Raw genomic sequence first — 10,614 nt, 5'->3', positions numbered from 1 at the left:
CTCTCTCTCTCTCTCTCTCTCTCTCTCTCTCTCTCCCTCTCTCTCTCTCTCCTCGCGACGTGACTTTTAGCACAGACAGTGGGGCCGCTGCCAGTAAACTGGGGCAGAACTGGCTGAAGATGTGCACTCACTCGCTGCGATGTGGATGCAGATGTCTTACTGTAACATACACAGGCGCACACCTCGACACACAAAGAGATGAGGCCCGTGTACGTCTTATCATCATGAATTTCCTTTGTTTCATCTGGGACTTGATACAAACTCAATGTTTGATTTCACTTCAGTATGGTTATAACTAGCATTACAGTAATAATGCTATTACAGTAATATCCATTTTGTCACCTAGCCTCACCACGCAGCAACATCCTTTCATCATTTCATCATTTTTCACACTAAGAATCCAGTTCTCGTCAGTCTTACTCACTGCTCCACTTACTAATATCTCCCTGAACACATAGTGCCAACTGATCGGTAAGATAAAAATCACACTTCAAAATCTATAGCTGCTAGGAGCATTATGTTCATGACTCAGTTGAGTTGATACGTGATCTCGGGCATGAAAGACGACTCCGTTTCGCCTGAAGGAGGAGATGGAAAGAAAGAAAGAAAGAAAGAAAGAAAGAAAGAAAGAAAGAAGGAAAGGCGGTGAGAGGGAGACAAGCCACAGCTGGTACAGGAAGTGAGGATGCCAGTGGAGGGCATGAGAGCAATCAACATTCTCACAGGAGACGCCATAGCTCAGCACACCCACACACACACTCACACACACACACAGCATATTGAAGCCTGCTTTGTTGTCCAGAGTGTTTTTGCATGTGTGTGTGTGTGTATGTGCGTACAAGCGTGGGTGTGTGTGTTTGTGTGTGTGCGTGTGTGTTTGCAAGTGTTATCGGGCGGTTGAGGATGGAGACAGAGTTGACGTCGGACCATCCCTCTCTCTGTGTTTACAGGCAGTCTAAACAGCAGACCAGCCACTGAGGCTAATGGGGGCACTAATCTACAGTGGGATGACACACACATTTAGTCTTCTCAACTTCCCATGCAGAAAAATAACTTCTCAGTACCACATGTACATTTACAACACAATCGCACTCTTCCATAAAAGTATCTGTCACACATATAGGCACTGTATTTTATACTCTATGTAATGTAATTCGAGTGCTTGTGAATTGCATCATATAAACTGAGCAAATACACACACATACACATGCACACACACACACACATGAACAGCACCCTTGCTTTCTTCTCACATGGAGAACTCTAGCACCTACACACACTACTGTACATGCACACACACACATACACACACACACACACACACACACACAAACACACAAAGTGAAAGTGATAAAGCACTTGGTAATTTATGACCCTTGTCAAACTGAACAGAATACTAATGGACTGCTTTTAAGGATGTAACTCCATGCTGAGAAGGTAATGGACACCCCGTTCTCAACAGCTCATTGACTTTCTCTGTTCAGTAACACAAGGACACACACACACACACACACACACACACACATATACAGTCTGTCTTGCCCAGACTCAATCTTTGCCTGACAGGGCAGCAGCACCACAACATCATCAAAGTTCCAGCAACAGATCCGGCAGCCTCACCTTCACACGTATCTGCAATACAAATAAGACACGACTTAATTCTCACACTCACAAAATACGCTGTATAACCCACAAATTCCTGTGTGTGCTCTGCCTCTCGCTCTCTCGCTCGCTCTGTCACACACACACACACACACACACCTCATTTTCTGTGCTGTAATTGTTTGCATGCCAGCTCATTAGTTTGTCAATCTTTTCCCCTTCCAGGCATAAAACAAAAAGGCTCTCTCTACTTCTTCCCTCATTATTACCTCTATGTTTGGATATGTGTATTTGTGTGCGTGTGTGTGTGTGTGTGTGTGTGTGTGTCACCCAGCCAGCCTGGCCCTCGGCCCCTCTCCCCCCAGGCCAGGGAACTCCGTCCAGGCTTGTCTGGCCGCTGCGCTCCCCTCTGCTCGATGTGCAAATTTATACTGTAAAGTCCCTGCTTGGTTTGCCATGTGTGCTTCTCCCTGTTACTTCCAGCGTCTGTGAATGACTAATTCATAAACTTTTTGTACCAATGCCTAGTAATGCCATGTGGGGTGGTATGAACCGTGTGTATGCACACTAAGTTGGTGGAAATTTTTGTTCATACTCTACGTCAGCATAGGCATTTTGATATTGATGCACATTCTCCGTTTTCACATCTCTATGTTTGCTAAGTATCTTATATGTATGTTCCTGCGTCTAAGTGTAGCGTTGCAGAAAGTGTATATGCATTGTGTGAGCTGAGAGAAACAGGATGGGCGGATCTGTCAGGGCAGGTGCCCACATGTTAGTCAATCTGCAGGCAGGAAATTGCACTGGCACAGACACACACACACAATATACACCCAATTTGTCACCCTGGTCCCTTTAGCAGCAGAGGCAATACTTCCTCCTTGTACTTCTCTTGACCCTCATGTATTTCTCACACTCTCCTCAGCTCTCTGGACACCTGCTTTCATCTCTCTGTCACAGCCAAACCACCCCTCCCCCACCCTCACACACACATACACACACACTCACAATGGCGCATTTTGTCGCCACGTTAAAGTGTTGCACTTGACTCAATCTATCTTAAACTGTTATTTCATAAAATAGAAAATTACAGACGTATGGTGTATGGTGATATAAGGTTAGAATTTCAATATCTTTATCAACATGTTTGATATACACTCACCGAACACCTGTACACCTGCTTATTCATGCAATTATCCATTCAGACAATCATGTGGCAGCAGAGCAATGCATAAGATCATGCGGATACAGGTCAGCAGCTTCAGTTAATGTTCACATCAAACATCAGAATGGGGAAAAAATGTGATCTCAGTGACTTTGACCGTGGCATGGTTGTTGGTGCCAGATGGGCTGCTTTGAGTATTTCTGAAACTGCTGATCTCCTGGGATTTTCACGCACAACAGTCTCTAGAGTTTACACAGAATGGTGCAAAAAACAAAAAACATCCAGTGAGCGGCGGTTCTGCAGACGGAAACGCCTTGTTGGTGAGAGAGGTCAGAGGAAAATGGCCAGACTGGTTGGAGCTGACAGAAAGGCTTCAGTAACTCAGATAACCTCTTTGCAACTGTGGTGAGCAGAAAAGCCTCTCAGAAGGCAACACGCCGAACCTTGAGGCGGATGGCACTTTGGTAGCCGGTTGACACTGAGCTGAAAGCTGATACCTACCCAGTATTAGTATGGTGTTCCTAATAAAGTGCTCGGTGAGTGTAGAATGAAGGTCACATGAACATAAGAAGTGTTCTTGTGAGAGGGGGCTGACTAGAGGGAGTTCACTGATAGCACTGAACGACCTATCTGCCTAAACGTTAGAAGAATGACATATAACATACAGTATGCTGTGGTAAAAAAGAAGCAACTACATGGCACTCAGTAGAGCGCAAACCTCTGCCAACACTATGCAACTGTCAAGATATGCCAGTTCCACATGTTGGATTTTCTCCAAAAGTTAATTCATGCCACATTACCAACTTGTTTCACATCAGGAGATGCTCACATTTTCATGACTGGACCTGAAATGGGACATGAGATATGCCTGTTCTGATTCAAGCCACTTTTAAACATTTTGACTGATTATTGCAACACCACGTATCTGTTCAGTGGCCATTAGGGACGCCCATCATAGTTATGTTTAAACTGGAAATGAGCTCTCCAGTGCCCCCATGTTGTTTGATTGGGCCAATAACGGAGGGTTTGCCTCTTCTTATGTCCGCTGGTATGCACACAAAGTTTGATGGAATTATGTCAATCCGTTCGGAAGTTATATGCCTTTTAGTGAGAAGCCACGCCCACTGCCACGCCCCACAGTGGCCAATCAGTATGAAAAGTTAATCAGTTCTTCCTTGCTCCATGCCCAACCCCTCCACAAAGTTTTGTGCAAATCCATTTGTAACTTTTTGAGATATCCTGCTAACAGACAGACAGATGGACAGACAGAATGGGGCGAAAATATAGGTAAATATTCATCACTAACATTGAAGACAGGTTGCAAAAAGAGTATAGAAATTATTTTAATGCATGGACAAAAGCAGGAATCAATGTTTTCTATTATGGCACTTGTTGAAATGGGGCTGGCAGGGAGAGGCATGCTGCAGCACACTTTGCACCACTCCTTCCCATATGTGTTAAAACCACATGTATCCGGCGCTCAAAATACCATATTCTACAGTACTTTGTGAATGTTCCTAATAAGATCCCATTGTTCTTAAGAAACCCAAGCACTTATGTCTGTTTTTGTCCTCACACAGGCCAACAGCCCCTGTCCACCACAGCAGGTGAACTAGGCTGGGTATCAGGGCACAGTAATAACTCTGACACATTACCTACCCGGCTTAACTATATGCATACTTGGCCGTACAGCTCAGCTGCATTATATCTCAGCGTTTTTCAACTTGTCAGAAGCAGAACCAGTCATAACACCAGAGTATCACCAGGGAGTAGGGTTGGGAAACGAATTCACAGAAAGGAACAGAGAGAAAGAAAGAGAGAGAGAGCGTACCATATGTGGGTGAGAAACATGTTCTCATACAAGCTGTTTTTCTTTTGTTTCAGCTGCACGGCCCCACCTTAAATGAGGACAGGGAGCAAGGGAGCGCACTGGACAGGGTGGAGAGGAGGAGAGGGGAGAGGTAGATGGGAATTCATTGAAGAACTGGGCATAATGTGCTCTGGGCAGTCCCCGACCCAGCTGTTTTCCATTCAGTGGGAGTCCAAGCAGTGAAATCTAGCAGGAGGGTGGGATGGAGAGGCAGAGGGAGAGATGGGGAAGAGGAGGAGGGGAGAGAGACACTAAAACATGGCGTGTAAAGGACATGAGGGTGGGCATATCAAACTCTTTCTCTCTTCCCTCTCTCTGTGTCTCTCTCACACGAGCTAAAACCTAATGTCTGATCAATGAACTATGGACTCTGTCCTTGCAGACTTTGAGAGAACTTAGACCTATCATATCACTATGCATCCCACTTGATGCCATAGATAAATCTTGAATTTCACTCAGTTTTATCCGCTTATTCCTATTTAAGGAGGCTGGAGCCTATCCCAGCATGCATTGGTCAGAAGGCAGGGAGACATCCAGTACATCACAGTCCTAACACAGATAGACAATCACACACACTCAAACTCATACACAATTTATTGTTTCAATCCACCTGACATGCATGTCTTTAAAATGTGAGAGGAAACCCACGCACATGTAGACAACATGCGAATTCCATGGGAACATGCGACTGTGCTAACCACCGAGTCACCGTGAGTCACCATACTGCTGATACCTAATATACATAATCTTTACACATGTTTATGCTCATACGAGTGTGCCTGTGGATGTGAATGTGGTCGCCCATGAGGTCATGCATGTATATGTGGGTGTGTGTGCATGTGTACATCTGCAGCAGAGAGGGGAACGATGGCTGTGGGGGTTGGGGGTGAGCTAAGATCTAGCACCTGCCCTCTGTCCCCTCCTGACATTACCAGGCTGGATCAGGGCACCGCTGCCCGACACCAGACACCCGAGACCTTTGCCATTTAATTTCGGGTGCCGCCGAGTGGCAAGGGGGCAGGGGGGTGGGGGGGTTGGGGGGGTTGGGGGGGCATGCCGCCAGCAGGGCACTGATGTCTCTAACAACTGCCCCTGCAAACACACTGAGTGGAAGATATGACCTGCTGCAATCAAATCAGAGAGGAATGAGCCCGAGCTACAGGAACGGAACGGAATGAGTCACATGAAGAATGTCACGCTGCTCCTTTTGTTTTCACCTGCTGTTTAAACACCGTAAAGCGGACAAAGTCTTTCATTACACCTGGCAGCGTGGTGCATATGATGATCTCTCAGGAAGCCCCTCTGGTTCGTGCATGCTGATGATTTACACCACCTGAGAGAAGAAATGCTAATTTGTTTAATGTCGAGAGGTAATTTGTGGCAAGTTGCTTGATTCATATCAAACATCTGGACGGCACTGTGATTTCTTATGTGCTGGTGATAATAAGGCGATTTTCACACACTGGAAAAAAGGTGTGCGTGTGTGTGTGTGTGTGTGTGTGTGTGTGTGTGTGTGTGTGTGTGTGTGTGCCTGGCTGCTTTTGCTCCTGCTGACAGAGTAATGGATCTGTTCATTGTTGCATGTGGACTTTGTGTGATGTATGAGATTCATTTGAAATTCTCTGTCTTAAATGAGGCACTCACATGTCTCCATATGGGAGAATATATAGTGAGAAGCGAATGTATTAGCAAAATGAACAGAAGTTGCTCATTTTTGCCATTGTAATTGCTTTAAATGGTAATGGTAATGGTATTTAAATGGTTTATTGTGTTCTTTTGTCTCATGGTATTTTCATGTGAATGTGTAAAATAAATGTGTTAGCAGAAAAAAAGAAAAAAAAAGATTAGCTTAACAGTTTAATACTTATAATTTTGGTATGCAAGATTTTGCCATATTTAATAAAATATAAATTTAATTTAATCTAATTGTATTGATGATATGTAATAGGAATCAATATTTCTGGGATGTATTTCTATTTCTATTCTATTCAACTTGTTTGCAATAAAGTGTATTTCAGATTTCAGATTTTTTTCACATAGTGCTGAAAAACCATCAACACTAAAACTCCAAAAATAATTTGACACATGCCTTGTGAATCCATTATGCAATTCATTTTATTGCCAAGTTGATTTTGAGTATAGTAACAAACAAAAACATGACATTTTTCACATTGGCTTTTAAAAAAATAAAAGCCTTATCGACATGATTTATTAAGACACCAGAATTAGAGAAAATAATTATAAAAACCCACAATTGAAATTTACACAAAAATTACCTATAAAACATTTTGACATGCAATAAATACATTCATTTCACTAAAGCAAAGTAAGATCAATATTGACATTGAAATGCAGAAATGCAAAAATACTGTTTGGTTTAATGTATTGCTTTTAATTGCTTTACTCAACCCTTGTTTGTGTTTCAAGACAGCACTTGTAAAACCACAAAATGAAACACTGACTGGAGATTACTGATGTTTGATGTTCTTGTGCTTCATGCCTGCTGAAATACGATTCTGTTTTCCATTGATAAATCTGATTTCCATTGTAAATGTATTTCTTCTGTCTTACGTTTTTTCCATTCATCCACAATTACTACTGTCTGCGTGGCAGTCTATGTTACTGCTGAACTTTCTTTCCCCTCAGCCACAGCCAATAGGGTACGACCACCTCAGAACATCACAGTGATCTTCATTAGATCATAATCCATCATTTCTACACATAACCTTTTTCCAAAACCAATATAATTGCTTTTATGTGTGTGTGTGTGTGTGTGTGTGTGTGTGTAAGGACCCTGAGGCTCTATAACATTCTGGCACAGGTTTCAGTGTGTGTTGGGTGGAAGCCGTCAGTAACATTGCCTTTTCTTTAATAATGACTTTTTCTATGAGAAGCGACACTCCAAAAGGAGCAGGGCAGCCTAATTAAATCTGACCTAATCTGGAACAGCAGTCTGCCATCCAGCTGTGTGTGTATGTGTGTGTGTGTGTGTGTGTGTGTGTGTGTGTGTGTATGTGTGTGTGTGTGTGTGTGTGAGTGTGTACGGGATACAATCAGATCCTCTCCCTACCAACTTTCACTGTTCCGAATGCTGTTTGTTTTTTTCCTTGTTCTTTGTTTCTCTTTAAATTTGAACTTCGGGAGCAGAAGTTGTATACTGTAAACGAAAAATCACTAGATTCAAGCCTGTGTGAATTAGCAACATGATATTTCAAGGTTACACAAAGTCCACTTCGTCTGTCTTTTGTGTTCATCAGGTCTGTGGTAGAGAAAGAAAAAGAGTGCAAGCTCCAAGCTAAACAGATGGGGGAGGACATGGGCAGCCACAACCTCCTTCCCATTCAACTACAAAGAGCCTTCTGTGGGTCATGTGCTGATTGGGTGATAATTGTTAGGTCTTGAAAAAGGACGCCATTTCTGAGGACAGGCTGACATGAACATCAACATGAAAACCTGACATTGACCTGCAGCAATCAACTATGAAAAAAAACAAAAGCTTCATTTCCTCAAAAGAGTGAAACACAATATAGTATTATGAAAATGTGGTACAGAGCAAGGTGGAAAAACAGATCTGAAAAGTTACCGTTTCTTTTTTTTAGTTTATGACGATCGAAGACAAGCTATTTTTCTCTCTCTGTTTCTGTTTCTTTTCCTCTCCACTCTTTCTCCCTTACTTGTTCCCTCCATCTCAGCGCATGACTTGGCCGGTGGAGCCGAGGCCCGGCTCAATTGTGCAATTTCATACATGTTTACTTTACTGGCATCTTTCTGAGCATATTTTCCCCTGAACATTTCCCCTCACATTATTCTGCATTTCCTCTACAACGATATGCTGTCTTTAATCTCCGTTTGTAAGCCCTTTCTTGGCTTGAAGAACAGAATACAATAACGTTGTCAGACTTTTTATTTGGCCCATCATCTGCTGTATTTTAACACATGCCACAAAGTTCATTTTGGAAATTGATCAGGGCTTTAAGAAAAAGAAAGTAGTTGTTCACATAAACATTTAGACAACTGTCTTCTTCTGCATGAAAAACAGCTGGAAGTAAGTGGATCATGGGAGAGGGGGAGGCGGTGGGCGCTGTGGGTCAGTGGTTTGTGTTGAGTGTCAAGAAGAGAGACGGGACAGGCAGAGGTGAGGAGGGAGCTGCGCTCTGAGGTAACAAGGGAGGCGAATGAATGTGGCCAAATGTTGGATTGGAGGGAGGAAAAGGAGGAGAACGAGGAAGCAAAGTGCCAGAGGAAAGACGATTTGGGGGACTTTTAGGGGGTCACATGGGTAATAAAAATCATAATTCAACGATTTCTCCAGAAAAGTGCAGTTTGGGGAAATAAATCTAAAGCAGCTGCTTGTAATAAAGACTCTTGAAAGTGTCAAATCTCTCCCTTCCACTTCACCCTGCTGCACTGTGGGAAAGGCATTCAGACGCATAGATGGACAGGTGCACTATGGTGACACATCGGACCACCTACGCACACACACACACACACACACACACACACACACACATATACATACTATTGCAGAATCACTGACAATGCTTGATGTACTGCAGGCACTTTGTAATGGTTGACTTAATAGTCAAACTTTGGTTTCAACACCAAGAAGTCTAGATTATAATATTTGGCTCTAGCTTACATCAAAACATGATTCTTCATAATAACAAATAACACATCATATGTACACTGGACAAACTAGTGGCACGTCTGCACTGTGCTCTTATGATTAGCCACTTAGATAATGTTTTTTCCAATAAGGCAAAGTCAAAGTTGGTAAGAAGCTTACTTCGATAAGGCAGCTTGTTGAAACTATAAAGATTGTCACTGAGTTTTGTTTCTTTCCTATTTTTGAGCATCTGCAATGTCCGCTCAGTGCTTAAGTCGTTTTGGCACACAACGTGAAAACAGTAAATGACAAATGTAATAGAGGCACGATGGAAACCACTGCAGATTAGAACAAACTATTCAACCTGTCAGAGTCACATAGGTCACAGCGGCCTGGTGCGGCTGGTTAAAAGCTTTAAAGGCATAGTTTGGATTTTTTGACATTAAACCTAAACCCCTTTTTTGGCTTACATCGAGTCATGGGAACTTATCCAGTTTTTACTTCCATATTGTTTGTATTATGAAAGTTACGGGCCTGGGAGGTTTGCCATGCAAACATTAGAATGGAATGAAATGGTCTGAAAAATTAAGCATAATAAAAATAAAAAAGATCCATCTACATCTGATAGTTGATTATTTGTCATACAATATTATCCTCATTTATTGGTGTTTCATATATGTGTTAATTTTTTACACTATATTAATTAGTGCAATTAATACATGCTATTTAATAAGTAATAGCACATTTTATTACTTTGAAGACTTCCTCATTCTAATCACTTTAGTGGCTGTGAGGGACGATAAAATAGTCAAATAGGTCTTATAAATAACATTAACAGTGGCTTATGGCACAAGGGTGAGTGGCTGATCCTGTGAATTAAAAAAGACACTCTTTGAAACAAGACTCTCTTCTAATTTTGCTAAATTAACCAACCATAGCAGCAAAACTAAAAATAGAAATATTCTTTTTTTTTAGTTTTTGATTATGATTCCCATTGGAGTTTCTCGGCCCTGTTTCGTCCCACGCCACAATTTTCCAAATGTTCACAATATGGACATGGAAATATTGCCAATGAATTCCAGTGACCAAAAGGAAGCCAAAAAATAAATTAATTGAATATATAAAAAAAACTCCTAACCATGAAATAAAATGATGGCTCGCTGTCTGAACGGCTTTCTCACCACACAGCACTGAAGGCCGACGGCGCGGTATCGCCATGACACTGACCAGAGGTTAATTCCCAAAGAGAAGAAGGGGAAGGAAAAGAGAAGATACAGTCTACTTGTGTTTTTTTCTGAATGGAGAGTTTCAGAAGTAAGAACAGGCTTTCATACTAAGACAATGGTTCATGTCCACCCTGCTGCGCTCTCC

This window comes from Centroberyx affinis, unplaced genomic scaffold, assembly GCF_046629955.1.
Source record: "Centroberyx affinis isolate AG114_WGS23_722 - 3 ecotype Tasmania unplaced genomic scaffold, CSIRO-AGI_Caff_v1 ptg003519l_1, whole genome shotgun sequence".
Classification (NCBI taxonomy): Eukaryota; Metazoa; Chordata; class Actinopteri; order Beryciformes; family Berycidae; genus Centroberyx; species Centroberyx affinis.
Note: the sequence above shows the minus strand (reverse complement) of the source record.